Source organism: Sus scrofa, chromosome 1, assembly GCF_054392235.1.
Source record: "Sus scrofa isolate SSC_HxYL_T2T_F1_AM1 chromosome 1, Sscrofa_HxYL_maternal_Yorkshire_Landrace_v2.0, whole genome shotgun sequence".
In the NCBI taxonomy this organism is placed as follows: Eukaryota; Metazoa; Chordata; class Mammalia; order Artiodactyla; family Suidae; genus Sus; species Sus scrofa.
The window spans coordinates 22,479,053-22,495,853 of NC_139383.1; positions in this window are offsets into that span (position 1 = coordinate 22,479,053).

The following is a 16,801-nucleotide window of genomic DNA, read 5'->3' on the forward strand; positions in this document are numbered from 1 at the left end:
ATCAAACCCCCTGCCACCCTCCGTTCCTAATACATATTTTATCCTGCCCCTTTTATATAATGTAACTGGCCTTTACATATCATTTCCAAAATTTCAAAATTATAGCCTAACTCTATGTAAGGGAAAAATGGCAGGAATGCAATCTCTAATAAAATTTTATCTTCTTATTTAATAGATGAATTCTCTATAACCATGACAGTTAAGGATGATAGTAGAAGATCAATTATGACATTGATCACCAGGAATACAACAGCCACAAGTGCAGGTTCATGCCCGTATATCATGTTGGGAGCTCACACACCACAAGTGGCATTGCCTCAAGGACATACTTTTCTGAAACGGTGGATAAATCTTGGAAGGTTCCAAACAAAACAAATATTTTTTCTTGATTTCACATGGTAGTTGCCTTCCTAGAAAAATTCAGTCTATAGTTAGTTCTGCTGTAACATTTGTTTTAAAGTTTGTTCCAAAGCAATTGTTATATTAAGGAACAATCTGAACATAATGCATTTGCTTAGGTGGGACTTTTTCAGCAAGAAACACTAGGTGAACCCAGAAAAGTGCCCTTAGCTGAAGGAGCCACGTAGGCCTACAGACATGCACATGCTAGCACCCTAAACTCTACCAGCTACCTTGTTTCAACACACCTGCACAGATAGTGAACCAGGCTGCAAACTTCTGTCCAATTTCAGATAACTCTCCCTCCCTCACTTCATAATAACCACAGTGGCTCTTCTGTTGCCCACTTCTACTAGGGAACTTTAGATGTTTTGTCTCAGTAAAGTATTGCCTTTCTTGTAGTTCTTGTGTATTTCTTAACCGTTTAACTTGTGTAAAACTGTGCTACAATTTTTTCTGGAATCCCATCTTTTTCATTATGTGTCATGGATGAAGCTTTTGAGTATGGTGTCCCCAACCCTGTTTTCCTCACAAGCCCTGTGGTTTGTATTGCATGATTTTGCATAGCACCAGTGATTTTTTAGAACCACATGTCTTCTTCTAGAAGACATGACTTACTACAAATCTTGAATGTCTTTTAATTCTCATTCCTCTTTAAATTAAAACTGGAATATTAATTTATTATGGTTGGGTTTCATTTAAGCTACCTGATTGATTTCCTGTAACAGACATACAGGAAAGATGGCATATTTTCTTAATAATATTAATAATATCACCTATCATTTATTTAAAGCCTATCATATGCCAGGCCTGTCTCTTTTAATCCTCATATGTATTTGTGGATAAAAATATGCTAAAATTCCCTTTCCCTTTTAAAAAAGTTGCTCTTTTAGTACACTAAAAGATGGTAAATGTATGAGCATTTTTAACTTTTAAGTTAAAATAAAAATATTTAAAGATGTAATTATGATGGTTTTGTCATCTTTTGACTTTTTAAAATGAATCAACTAAGTAGTAACTCTGGTTGCCTTGTATAAGAGAATTATTGTGCACTGCATTTCTAGAATTTAGCGTGACAGACCTAAATCACAACTTCAGTCATGGAGTGTTCACAAGTCAGGCAAATGATATAGACATAGATCATCATTTATTTGTCTTTAAGAACATTGGGTCCAGCATAAATAAAAAATAATATCTTTCATCTACCTTCCTGAACCAAAACCAAAACCAAAAAAAGCCAAGTCTAAGGAAAATTCCAAAATGAATTCTTATTAACTGTTTTCTCTTATAACAACCTCTGTTTTCATATTATTCATCCTCTTTTCCCTGAGATGGATAGGAAAGATTAATTAGCAGCACCCTTAATTTAAAAATGCAAACGTCACTGCAGAAACCTTCTTTTCACATTCTTTATCCATGAGCGAGATCTCAGAATTAAGATCTCAGAATTGAGGCCAACGGGTAACTATAAACACCAATGTAAACAAATCCTGCCTGGTGGGGAAAGATGGCAAGAAAGGGCAGGAATAGCATTTTAAGATGCCAATTTATTCCTTTCCAGACCTAGAACAGGAAGCCTTGCCTATTTTTTAGGTACACAGCACCCCATCCAACATTTTGGACATGGACATGTTCAAGATAATCTATACCAGACTACCCTCCTTTCTTATACACTGTAAATTTCCAGGAAGAAATCTTTTATGTGTTTCTTTAGTCATTTTAAATAAGGTGTCAAAAATATTTAAGGAATGTAGACCGTGGAAAAGTATGGGATGGTCCCAGAGCCAGGCCTTTCGCATCTCTCCATCCCACTCCCTGCAAGCAGAAGTGTAGTAGGCTTCAAGCTCTGGGTAGACTCTGCATTGGGGGAGCACTCCTGAAAAGGTGGCAATAGAATTGGAGTTGGAAGAAATGGCACTTGGAGGGGATTTATGAGATGCAAAACATTAGACCTCTTCTGTGAAGGAACAGTAACAAGTCACCATCGGTGATGCTCTCAAATGAGATCTCGTTATTAAAGTTGGGTACACAGTGGGTATTCCAGGCACAGCTGTGTAACATAGAATTCCTACCGCTTGTCTCTGTACTTCTTTCTGACGCTTATTAAGTCTTACTTGGAATGGGGACGGCAGTAAGAAGCATGCGAACCTCCTCGGCCCCTTCCCAGCCCTTGGGAGAGGCCAATGGTCAAATTTGTCCTCTGTCTCAAGAGACAGCATCGTGCAATGTCAGCAAGCAGGGGCTAGAAAGCCAGACTACATGGGTTCAGATCCGTGCTTTGCTACTTCCTAGTTATGTGGCCTAGAGTAAGTTATAGGGGGTCGGGCACTGCTGTAACAAACAGCCCCCAAATTGCAGTGACTAGACATACAAGCAGCCTATTACAGATGCACAAAAAGTTTTCCAAATCAGCAGGTGGCTTTCCTTTAAGGAGTGATTTAAGGCAGTCTTGGTAAATTAAGGCCTGTGACTGAACTTGGCCTGCTGCACATTTTTTGTGCAACAAATGAGCTAAGAATAGTTCTTAAATTTTTAAATTACCACATTTTAAATGATTATAGAAGTATCTACATAATATCCTCAAGTGTGCTTCCTGATCCTCAAAGGTATTTACACTTTGCTATTTGACAGAAAAAGTCTGCTGTTCCTTGATTTAGGGATCCAAGCTCCATCTGTCTTATGGCTGCACCATTTTCAACAGGAGGCTTCCAGCATCCATTCATTAATCAAGAAGGACGAATGGTACATGGGAGGATTTTATGAGCCAGGCCCGGAAATACTATACATCATCCCTCCACCCCCATGTTCTAATAGCCAGAATTCAGTCACTTGACCACACCCAGCCTCAAAAGAGGCTGAGAAATGGATCCCAGCTGCTTTCCAAAGGAGCAAAAGAGAGGATGGATGACGATTAGCTAGTCCCTTTCCACAGCAGACTGCTAACTTCTCTGAATCTCTGTTTCAACTTGTGCGAAATGGGAATTGCAAAAATGTAAAGGGAACTGAATGAGTTATATATGTGTGTGTGTGTGTGTGTGTGTGTGTGTGCATACTTAGAACAGGGCCTGGAATAACATAAATGCTATATTAAGTGTTTGCTATTACTTCTCTCTGCCTGCAGATTAGAAATCCAGATAGGTTTCTTTCTTTCTTTTCTTTCTTTCTCTCTCTCTCTTTCTTTCTTTCTTTCTTTCCTTCCTTCCTTCCTTCTTTCTTTCTTTCTTTCTTTCTTTCTTTCTTTCTTTCTTTCTTTCTTTCTTTCTTTCTCTCTCTCTCTTTCCTTCCTTCCTTCCTTCCTTCCTTCCTTCCTTCCTTCCTTCCTTCCTCCCTCCCTCCCTCTTTCCCTCTCTCTCTCTCTTTCTTTCTTTCTTTCTGGCAGGGGGACACATTTGCGGCATATAGAGGTTCCCAGGTTAGGGGTCGAACAGGAGCCACCGGCCTGCACCACAGCCACAGCAATGTGGGATCCGAGCCGCCTCTGTGGCCTATACCACACCTCACGGCAATGACAGATCCTTAGCCCACTGAGCGAAGCCAGGGATCGACCCTGCATCCTCATGGATATTAGTTGGGTTTGTCACCACTGAGCTGCAACAGGAACTCCTAGATATCTTTCTTGACATCCTCTCTCCCCCACAGGCAATTCATCACATGTCCCATTGATCTCCAATATCTCTCAGATATGCCCCTCTCTTCTCCAATATGCCACTGTTTTAAAATATATATATATTTTTTTATTTAGTTACAGTAAGGCCGCAGGTTCAGGAGACAATTGCCATTGAAAAGACAGTTTGTGATACTCACAGATTCCAAGAGGAGGGGTCATACTTACCCCATGGCGGGGGTGGGGGAGGCGGTGCACACAGGGAAGCACCAGGGTTTGTCAGGAGGCAGGGGGAGAGAGGATATAACAGGACAAAAACCTTTACTGTGGTTTCCACTGGAAGGAATGGGCAAGGCAGGGTAAGCAGATTTAGAGTTAGCTGGTTGGACAATCTCAGTGGGCCCTGGAACTTGTGGTCTAGTGCCTGGCCTTAGGGTAATTAGGGCAGGTGGAAGTGGCCCAGACTATAAAATCTTGGTACAAAAGAAAAAAATAATGGCAGTTGGAGAGTTCTCTTGTGGTGCAGCAGGTTAAGGGTCCAGTGTCTGCAGTAGGTTGGGCTGCTGCTATGGCGTGAGTTCGACCCTTGGCCCAGGAACTTCTGCATTTAGATGAGGGTGGCCTAAATACGTAAATAAATAAAATAAGGGTCAAAAATACTTGTTCACATTTGTGAGTCCCTTGGCATCATGACGTGCTATTTTATTTGTTAGAGACTAAATAAAAATAACAGATGCAGGCTCAATTGGCCAAAAAAATAAAGGCAATTTTGGGCATGGGCTCTGAATTATTTGGTTTGCATGTAGAGGTACGTTGGAAGACCAGTTGTTTACACTTTCCTCAAGAGTCAGCCGGGCCCCAGATGTCAGGCATCAGAATATAGAACGTAAAAAGCTGGTTAACACAGCCACTATGCCTCAGCTGGATTGCTTGCAGTGCTCTTCTCCCACCTCCCTTGTGAATAAGTCTCCCTCCCCGCATGCAGACTGAGTGACCCTTTGAAAGCCTACATTTGATTATGTCACTGGCCAGCATAAGGTAATGCAGGCGTTTCCCACTGCCCTTCAGAGGAAGGTCAAAGTCATTCACATGTCTACAGTGCCCTAGTGTGCAGGCTTCTCTTCTGGCCTTTGCCTGCACTGCTCTTCCCCTGTGCTCCAGGCACACTGGCACAACAATTCCTCCAGTGTTGCCTTGTTCCTCCACCTACTGGGCCTTTGCACATGCTCTATTTTCTACTGGAAAAGCTCTTCCTTGCTCTGTGTCTTCTCCTCCTTCCCTGTTCACTACCTGATTCAGATTTCATCCTAGATTCACTTTCTTAGAAAAATTTGCATGAGTCCCCCCAGCACGCGCACACACACACACACACACACACACACGTTGTGTGATTCATTCCTTGGGTGCAAGATGGCAAAGGTTAAAAAATACTAAACTTTAGAGTCTGGCTGGGTGGATTCAAATCCCAGCTTCATCACTTCTCCCCTGTTTAGCCTTGAATAAATATTTAATCTCTCTAAAACTCAGTTTCCCCTCTTGTGCATAGGGATAACAATAGAAATATTCTCTTGGGCTTCTTATTAAGATTAAATAAGGTAATATACATATAATGTAATACCCCTAAGACTTAAAATGTTTTATATTAAAATTTCCTATTAAGCCTCAGAATTTTTTGTAACCTAGAATTCTTGGAAGCTAGTAGCAATTAGTTAGGACTTAAATTGAAACCATTTTCATATCCCTGATTCAGAGAATGGTTTGTTAATTATTATCAATCACTTCATAAGGTTAATATAAGCTAATTAATAATTTAGATACTGTTATGGCAATGACATTTGCTCACCATGGGCATCAAAATGATTTTTTTCTTACCTACCATGACATATAGGATCATTCTCTTTTATTAACTAAAAGGTCTACATATTGGTAACATAATACGAAGAAAATAATTAAACATATGATAGATGCAAATATAAGGTATCATTATTAACTTGCCTTTTCTCAATTTCTGCAGATGAAATTTCATTTTGTTCCTTGAATTCCCTCTAACAAAGTCTTACTTTTTTAGGGTAAAAGAGTGAGGTATGATGAGTGTGTTCATATACAAAGATGAGGTTGACTATGGTTCCCTGGGTCTGAGAGCAGAGGGAGGCTTCACTACAAAGGGATGTGAAGCAGCTTTGGATGATGTAACTGTTTTATACTTGTTGCGGTGGTTATACAACTACAAACATTTGTCAAAATTCATAATTTTATGCATTAAAAAGATAAATTTCACCCATACAAATTATATCTCAATTTTCTTTTTTAAAAAAGAAAGATTGGGAGTTCCCGTCGTGGCGCAGTGGTTAACGAATCCGACTAGGAACCATGAGGTTGCGGGTTCGGTCCCTGCCCTTGCTCAGTGGGTTAACGATCCGGCGTTGCCGTGAGCTGTGGTGTAGGTTGCAGACGCGGCTCGGATCCCGCGTTGCTGTGGCTCTGGCGTAGGCCGGAGTTTGCAGCTCCGATTAGACCCCTAGCCTGGGAACCTCCATATGCCACAGGAGCGGCCCAAGAAATAGCAAAAAGACAAAAAAAAAAAAAAAAAGAAAGAAAGAAAGAAATGCCATAGTTGCTCGTACCTAAATTTCTCCCATAAAAAAAAATCCAAAATTTTAAAAAATAAATAAATAAATAAATAAAAAAGAAAGATTGGGTTGACAATTTAGTTTTGTCAAGCTTAAGGAATGTTAGTGGTGACATTGGTCTTCCATTATCAAAGAGGTCAAGAGTAATACATTTATATATTCACAGAATCATCATCCAATGATAATTTCAAGCTTTAAAACTAATGAAAAAAATAGCTCAATTATGTGTAAGCCAATGTCCTTGCTATGGAGGCAGAGCACTGCCTGCTACAAAGTGAAAAACAGGGGAAGTGAATATGAGCATCCAAAGAGCCCCTTTCAGAAGCTACGGTTTTACCTAAATGCCTGGAACTTGGAAAATTCTAGATTTTTTTATAAAAATGACGACAGCCCCTTACATTGGTACAACAACTGCCACGTTAGGATGGAGTGTGAGGATGCAAACTGGTTGATCCCTATACAGTAGAGTGCATGCTTTCAATACCAAAATGATTTATAGCCTGCTAATTAAATCATGCTGAAATTGGAATTTTGTTCTTATTTTTGATAGGTAAAAAGGGGTTTTATACTATTTGCTTGGCTCTCATCCCTAGGAAATGCAGAGAGTGAACACCTTGTACAGAAATATGCAGCTACTTGGGAAGTATGAGTCATCAATTGAACTAAGGTGTGAAAAAAAATCCCAAACCAAACAAAACAAAAATGTTAGAAGGTGCACCTATCCTGAGGCAAATGGGCTGTCATTTTTATCTTTCATGTTGTTTCTACTTCACTGGGGAGACTTTGACTCTGACAACTCTGAGCTCTTCTCCTAGTTAAAAAAAGAAAAAGAAAGAAAAAAGAATCCATTTTAATGTTTGAAGACAAAAAAATCAGCCATCTCTCTTCACTTTCCCTGGAGTGGTCTGCTTATGAACTATTGATAGGTTATTTCTTGCATTTGTTAAACATTTATGAGTACTTTACTAGTTTCTGGGTATTGTACTAGATATTTGGAATTCAAGGACCTGTTTTTGTTACTAAGAGATTTTTCTTATTACTACTATGCCTATCAGATTTTTTGCATTAACTAGGTCAGCCTAAATTAATTTTTGGATCATAAGAATTACTTTAAAAAGTTTTTCTTTACACACTAGTACTTCTCTTAACTTCTCTAGTATAACACTCTATATTTGATACTCACTGGTAACGTCATAATACTTATCGTTAAAATTCTTGTCATGAACTAGAGAAGCCTGTATAACATGAGTGGAAAACAAATAACTAATAGGTTAAGAATTTTAATTTCAAAGATTTAGGTGCTCTAGGCACTAACACATTTATCTATTTCTTCAAAACTATTTCTTTAGGACTCACTCTATGCCAAGCCATGTTTTAGATATCAGAGCTATAGGAATAAACAGGATGGATGAAGGGACTGCCCTTGTGAAAGACATGTCCCAGTGAGGTACAATAAATAAGGAAAGAAGTGAGTAACCATGGCTAAGTTCAGAGAATAAAGTGAAATACAGCAACATGACTGAAGATGGGCTGCTTTAAAAAGAGATTCTCTCTGAGGTGACAGCTGACAAAACACTTGAGCAATGAAACCATGTGAAGAGTAGGGAAGAGCTTTCAGGTGGAGAGAGTGCACGTGTGAATTTCTGTGGAGAGAATGCACTTGGCCTCTTCCAGGAGCCTAGCCAATGCTGACCCTGCTGGGCGAGAGGGGGATCTCAGTGGTCTCTGTGAGTGGGACCAGATGAGGTGAGGAACAGACAGAGTCTGGGCTGCCTCCTGCCCTACAGGCCAAGTGAGGAAAGCTGGATTCATCCTGAAGGCATGGAGTACTTTTAACAGGACATTGAAAGGCTTTTAAGAAAATTTTGATTGGAAATTACTTCAAATTTACAGAAAATTTAGATTAAGGAGTACAAAGAATATCTCTATGCTCTTTACTCAGGTTCACTTACTGTTAACATTTTGCTCAATTTCCTTCCTTTATCATTTACTCTCTCTCTTCTCTCTCACAAACTTTTTTTTTTTAATCTGAACTATTTGAGAGTAAACTGTATATATCATGACTTTTAAGCACTAAGCACTTCAATATGTCTTTCTCAATAGAAAGGCTATTTCCCTATGTGGGGATTAATTTTAAGTAACAACTTGACTGGGCCATGAGGTGCCCAGATATTTGATCAAACATTATTCTGGGTGCTTCTGAGAGGGTGTTTTGGATGAGGTTAACATTTAGGTCAGTAGACTGAGTAAAGCAAGTTGCCTTCCCTAGCATTGGTGGGCCTCAACCAATCGGGTAACAGCCTGTATAGAAAAAACAACTGACTCTCCTCCAAGAAAGAGAGAACGTTCCCTGCCTGATGGACTTTGAACTGGAACATTTTCCTGTTTTCAGACTCAGACTGAAACATTTGTTCTTCCTGGGTCTTAAGCCTGCTGTCTTTCAGACAGGCGTTGACACCATCAACTCTCCCAGGTCTTCAACTTGCTGACTTGCCCTGCAGATCTTGGGAGTTGCCAGCCTTCATAATTGCATGAACCCATTCCTTATTACCTATTATCTATCTGCCGGTCTGCATGTCTGTCTATCTGTCTATCTATCTACCATCCATCCATCTATCATCTATCTCCTGTTAGTTTCGTTTCCCTGAAGAACCCTGGCTAATCATTCTTAAATAACCACACAACAGTTATCAACTCAAGTACAATTTAGCATTAATAGAGCACATTTATCCACACTACGATCTATATTCCAATTACATCAATGGAGTCAGTGACAACCTTTTTTTTTAATAGTCACACCTGCAGCATGTAGAAATTCCTGGGCTAGGGGTTGAATCAGAGTTGCAGTGGAGGCCATCTATGACCTAAGCTGCAGCTTGCAACAAAGCTGGATCCTTAACCCACTGAATGAGACAAGAGATTGAATCCGCATCTTCATAGAGACAATGTTGAGTCCTTAACCACCGAGCCACAATAGGAATTAGTGATAACTTTTTTTTTTTTTTGTCTTTTTTTTGCTATTTCTTGGGCCGCTTCTGTGGCATATGGAGGTTCCCAGGCTAGGGGTTGAATCGGAGCTGTAGCCACCAGCCTATGCCAGAGCCACAGCAACACAGGATCCGAGCCGCGTCTGCAACCTACACCACAGCTCACGGCAACGCCGGATCGTTAACCCACTGAGCAAGGGCAGGGACCGAACCCGCAACCTCATGGTTCCTAGTCGGATTCGTTAACCACTGCGCCACGACGGGAACTCCAGTGATAACTTTTTACTGCATTTTTTTTCTTTTCTAATACAGGACCTAGTCTAGGATCACATACACTCTTAGTTTTCATGTCTTAGTTCTTTTACTCTGTAACAATTCCTCAGCATTTGTTCTGTTCTTATGACTATTGACAGATTTGAAGCACCCAATCTCCCACCTCCCATCCTCATCCCTGCCGCATCACCCCACTTTTAATAGATCAATTCCCATTTGGGGTTGTCTAACATTTCTCCATGATTAGATTCAGATTAAGCATTCTTGGCAGGAATATAACAGAACTGATGTTTGCCCTTCTCAGTATTTCCCATCTAGAGGTACTCAGTGTCCATCTGCCTTGTTTGTGACATTAATTTTAATCACTCAGCCAAGGTGTTATCCAGTTGTCCATTGTATAGTTATTGTTTTTTCCTTGTTACCAACAAGCAACCATGTACATACACTGATCCTTACCAAAATTTACTCGCTAGATTTAGCCTTTCTTGATGACCTTTGCCTGAATTTGCCTTCACTGTGATGCTTGCAAAATAATGGTTTTCTATACCCAGTACCCACGGCACATTTATAGCATTCTACTGTTAGTAGAACCGCCCCTTCTCCCTCCTTCTTTACTTCATTATTTATCATCAACGTGGCCTTGTAGATTCCTATTTTTTTAGTGGCCAAATTATTTTTATTTCTCAAATTGTCCCCAGGAGAGCTTCTTCAAATTGTTCACTTTGTCCTTGTGACAAGTCCTTATCACTTTGGGGCAGCATTTCCTTACTTTTTCACATAAAGGGATTTTTTTCATATCTTACTGCATTTCTGTTATCCCAGCCCAGGAAACAATCATTTCTCTGACATCCCAGAGTCCTTTGAATGGAAGTGGTGTCAGAAGTCGAGTGTTGGATGCGCAAATGTGCTCACTTGATTACTGGGAGTGGCATTGCTCCAAGGTTCTTTTAGCAGATAGAACCAGGAAATGTGGGGTGTGTGTGTGTGTGTGTGTGTATGTGTGTGTGTCCATGTCCATGGATATTGATGCATACATATACTCAAATGTGTGTACTCATTTTAGAAATCACAAGTCCACATCAATACCTCTAAATCTAATCCATTCTCTCAAGGTGTCTCTTGCTTTCAACAGAGTAATAAGCGGATGTCAAAAGATATCTGCAGACAACTTTGTGGAAAATGTCCTCAGGTGGGCAAGCGTGGAAGCAAGGAAACCAATTAGGAGCATTTATAGTTGTTCAGGGAAGATATGATGGGATTTGGGCTCGGGTGAGGAATGGTCAGGCTTATAGTCTTAGGACATGATATGCTATGAAAGGAAAGGCGAGAAACCACGTATTACTCCGAGACATTTAACCTGAGCTATGGATCTGACTCACCAGGCAGAATTTACAGTGGAATTGATTTGACACTTGAAGAGCAGAAAAATGGCCTTTCTTAGTAGATCCCTACAGGATACGGAAGTGAGAACATGATTGCTATGACCAAAAAAGTCCCTGAAAACTTTGAGCCTATCAGTGGAAAAATATTTTAAAAGGCTAACATTTAAATATGTCCTTTACTCACTTCAGGGAAGTGTTTGGGATACAGAAATCCTGGCGGGGAGGCTGTGGGGCTGAGGGAAATGTGCAGATGCTCCCAATGTGAACAAGTTCTGAAAGCAAAGCAAGAAAAACAGCCTGCTTCCCAGGCGTTCCTTCAATTTACTTTATTTTTTAAAATTGATTTTATTGTGATAAGAATGCTTAACATGAGATGAAACCTCTTAACAAATTTAGTGTACAACACGCTATTGCGGCCTCTAGGTACAACGTTGTAGAGCAGATCGCTAAACAATTCCCTAATAGCAGAATATAGTCAATGTACTTTCCAAAGAGATTCCAAAGAAAGCAGGAATGGCATTGCCCACGGTTCCAACAGTTGTATATCCTGAATATGACAGTCCTGGGGAGCAAGAAGACCCACTCTCCTCCAAGAATATAACTACTTTCATTTCTCGTGTTTCCTTCCATCCACATTAATGGACACACAATTTTCACACTGAAGCCATTGCATGCTTTATGATGTGTTTAACTCTCATTTTCTTTTCTTAACTCTTTTTTGAAAATTTAAATGTAGTTGATTTACAATGTTGTGCCAATTTCTGCTGTATAGGAATCACGCAGTCATACATGTATATACATTCTTTTTCTCATACTATCATCCATAACTACTGAACATTATTATAGCATTATTACTGTTATTATTATTTTGTCTTTTTGTCATTTCTTGGGCCGCTCCCGCGGCATATGGAGGTTCCCAGGCTAGGGGTCTAATTGGAGCTGTAGTCGCCGGCCTACGCCACAGCCACAGCAACGCGGGATCCGAGCCACGTCTGCGACCTACACCACAGCTCATGGCAACGCTGGATCCTTAACCCTCTGAGCAAGGCCAGGAATCGAACCCGAAACCTCATGGTTCCTAGTCAGGATCGTTAATCACTGTGCCACGATGGGAACTCCTTATAGAATTATTTTAATGTTTCTGACTATCTCCTGTTTGGGACTTTTCACAATGTGGATATTCACTCTTGTACCCACCCATCCTCTCTGCCCTGCCCCCTAATAACTCTCCAAACAAACAAACATACAAACAAAATGTGACGCAAGCAATACAATCCTTATTATCATGCTTACCTCATTGCTTCTATCTTATCTTGCTTTGGGGTGGGAATGCGTTTCAAGTCACGTAGAGAAAAATGATTAATAATTTAACCACTGATTCATTTGATTCTCTAACTAGACACTAGGCTCTCAAATCTCAGCCTGCTTTCTTATCTGCAGAAGAAACCACACACAGTTTGATCTGTTTCATTTACTATGGACATTGCTCCCATGAATGAAATTCCACAGCAGTGGCCAGAGAGATACTTGGAGGTGAGTTCATCTGAACATACACACAACAAGTCCAGGAAGGAATCCCAGCTATCCATGTTTCCCAGGTCCTGATAGGGAGCTCCAGTGGGTGATGACACATGGAGAACGGCTTCCTGTCTGCTCGGTGTAGGACTGCAAACTCCATATCTCGTGCAAAATTCCAATGGTCTTTCTAAAACCCTGAACAGTGCAGAACCTTCCTTATCTCTGAGTGCACAGGGGCCTGTGGAACCAGCACTTCCTGCATTACAGGAATAGGAAACAGTGAATATGATTTATTAGCGATGTTTCGTGCTGTAGCTTGTGCATCACCAAATCCCCAGACGGTCTGGATGGATGTTGATCTCCTCCACTTACGGAAACATTAATGTCTAGGATGTCCTCACCAAGAAAAAATCAAGAGCAATTCTTTGAGTGTGGCATAGATGCTGACATATTGACCTTCTATCATTTGAGAGACCCAGTTGGGGTTTACTGATATGAGGAGGAAGTTGAGGCAAGGGAAACAACACAGAACGCAAAGCCAATTGTTTGAAAACTGCAAAGTCCGTGGGAATGTGAGTTCACACTTGTTTGCCCATTAAGGCTTTTTTTCCCTGCCTACTCCCCTCACTGCCCTTCCCCAGGAGATGGTATATTCGTATATACTTTATGAGGCAAGGGATTTTAACATTGATTCTGAGAGTATCCTATTAAATAGATCAAAATTTGAACCTTTAAATACAAACTATCACACACATATGGGAATGCAAAAATAAAATTCTTACACTGGAGAAGAGGGGCTGCAAATTGCAACTCGCAACTCCTAGCCATTTTTTCTTGGCTTTTCGTTAGCAATTTCCTGGTAGTTCTCACTGAAGTGTTACCTGGAGTTCGGCCAAATCAGTCTTATGCAATTTGTTACAATGACTGAAGGTCACAATCTTTAACTGTTGGCAGGTGTTCTGGGCTTGCCCTCACTTGAGGAGCCCTGGTTAATCCAGTTTGGTGCGATTCTTTTCTGTTTTAGTTCTTGAAGATCCGTTGATATATTCTCTGAACCAGAAAACTGAGTTAGCCTGAGCTCACACACTCAAATCCTCAGGCTTAGAGTGTATATTTCCAAGAGCTGTGGAAATCGTTCTAGAGCTCTTCACATATCTCTACTTATTCTCCAAAGAATTTTCAATGGATCTGTGAAAATAAAAGAAATTTAATAGATACTAACATATTGTCATGAGTTATGCAGCCTGTACATATTAGTCTGCTTGGGATGCTCTAGCAAAATATCATAGACTAGGTAATTCAAACCACAGACACTTATTTCTCACATTTCTGGAGGCTGGGAAGTTCAAGACAAGGTTCCGGCTGATTCTGTTCCTGCTGAGAACCCTCCTCCTGGCTTGCAGAAGGCTGCCTTCTCACTGTCTATTTACATAGTGGACAAAGAGTTCTGGTGTCTCTTTCTCTTCTTATGAAGTCACCAATCCCATCATGAAAGTCCTATACCATCATGACCCCATTTAAACCAAATTACCTCCTAAAAGATCGACCTGCAAATACCATCACATTGGGGTCAGTGCTTTGATACATGAATTTTTTTTTGAGGAAATGCAAATATTCAGTCCATAACACTGTGCAATTAGAGAGTTTAAATCCTGGAAGGAGCCTCTTTGAGGGTTGGATAAAATAACTTGACTAAAGAGTATCTGCCATCTGGGACAGTAACCTCCCTAAGCACTTATGGTTTTGAAAACTTCAAGAAAATAGAATATTTTGCTGCTTTTGGCTAAGAGGATGTTGGGAGTTTCCCTGACATCTTGGGAGTTCATTCAAAGCCCAGTGACAAAATACAGCTTTTACTGCAAAAGCTGTGCTTATGACTCAAATCCCAGGGGAAACCTTGGAGAGGTGTGTCTGCCCAAGCTTCAGAAGTGGAGAACCAGAGAAAGGGATATTTGTTCTAGTCATCTGGGGCTTCTGGGCTCTCTCTTCTGTTCAGCTGACCAGCCCAATGACATGACTGTGTTTTTGTAGTCTCCACTTGCCTCACCCTTTGGTGATGAACTCTGTCTTCCTGGCTTTAATATTACCTCTCGCTCCAGGACTGACTCCTTGCTCCTGAAAGGAGGACCGTCTCAGCTCCAACCAGTCTCATGGTTTTCACCCAGACTGTGATTGGAGATTAAGAACAGGAAAAAAAAAAATGACAGAAAGATATTGTTTATCCAACATCCCCAGTATTCCTGAGGTGGGTGTGTTTTGTTATCTTGGTTACTTTAGATTTTCATTACAACTGAGTTGAGTTATTTTCCTCCAGTCACCAAATGTACACTGAGTCACTAAGTGGGCAACTTTACTTTCATCTTATCATATCAGATCACATATATCATCATATTCAGATATTCAAATCATCTAATCAGTCTGCCTAGCCCACTCTCCCATGCTAATACTAACTACAGCAAGTGACTACGTTGGTTATCTGTTCTAGAGTGCTTGTTCATCTTTTATGATCAACTTTTATTTAAGTAAATGTTAACTTTTCTGTATAGGGCTTCTCCTCCTGTACAGTTTTAGGGTCATGTATTGGGGTGAAATAGAGAAGTTATGTTGCAACTCTTCTCAAAAGAATTTTGTTTTTATTAATATCTGGATAATGCAACCAGCTCACATCTCCAGGTCCTCATTCCTCCATTCAGAAGATTGTTGAATTCAAGTGGTAAATAAAATTATGATCATGGCCAGCTTCACAAACCTCTCCCTTGTGTTATGTTAATGGCACAGCAGAACTTATTACTCGAGGTTTTTTATTATTATTGTTATTGTTATTGTTATTTTGTCTTTTTAGGGCTGCAACCATGGCATATGGAAGTTCCCAGGCTAGGGGTTAAACTGGAGCTGGAGCTGCTGGCCTATGCCACAGTCACAGCAATACCAGATCCTTTAACCCTCTGAGCAAGGCCAGGCATCAGCCCACGTCTTCATGGGTACTAGTACAGTATATAATGGCTGATCCATGATGGGAACTCCAGGTTTATTCTTTTTTTTAAGGTTCTACTCACGGCATATGAGTCAGGGATGGCACCCATGCCTCCTCAGTGACCTGAGCTGCTGCAGTCAGATTCTTAGTCTTCTGCACCATGGTGGGAACTCCTGTGCTAGCTCTTTAAACTCACAGCAAGCCTTTGCTGTATGTGTGACTTTCATCCTCATTTTACAGTTGAAGAAACATCCATGAAGAGACCAAATATCCCACTAAAGTCATGATGCTACTAAGTGGTGGGACTCTAATTCAAACCCAGGCCTGATTTGCTCTCTTCTTTCTCCTCTGACCAAAGAAGTTGCCATTATCTCTTTACTCCACATCTGCACATGGTGTTCTCTTCTTAGACTTCAATCAGTTACAAATTCTTCCTGTTCCTAACTCTTAAAATGAATGGTTGGAGACAATAAGCTATGGTTTCAAAGGAGAACTCTGAGGCCGTACTACCTGAGTTAAAATCCTGACCTCACCACTATTAGTTGTGTAATTTTGGATGAGCCATTTAACCACTCTCTGCCTTAGTTTTCTCATCAGTAAAATGAGGGTAGGAATTAGACTTACCTCAAATAGTGATTTGATGCTGAAATTGAGTACGACAAAACATGACAATCTGTTATATTAGTGTCTAAGTGTGTAATATGCACTCAGTAAATGTTAAGTATTATTACTTTCCCTGTTTATAAGAAACATACTGTACTGTATTTGTTGAGTTCTATCTGTAAGGTCTAAGCCTGTGTTTATCTGTACCAGCAGGGACTGACAAGGCCAAGGTTATTCTGCCAGCACCACTCACCACATTGTCATGTGAAATGAGATGTTTATCAAAATGCTCTGTGAGTGATTGTCTTAGTTTGTTCAGGCTGCTATAACAAATATGCTATAAACTGGGTGGCTCAAACAACAGACATTTATTTCTCACAATTCTGAAGAATGGGAAGCTCAAGATCAGTGCTCTGGCAGATCTAGTGTCT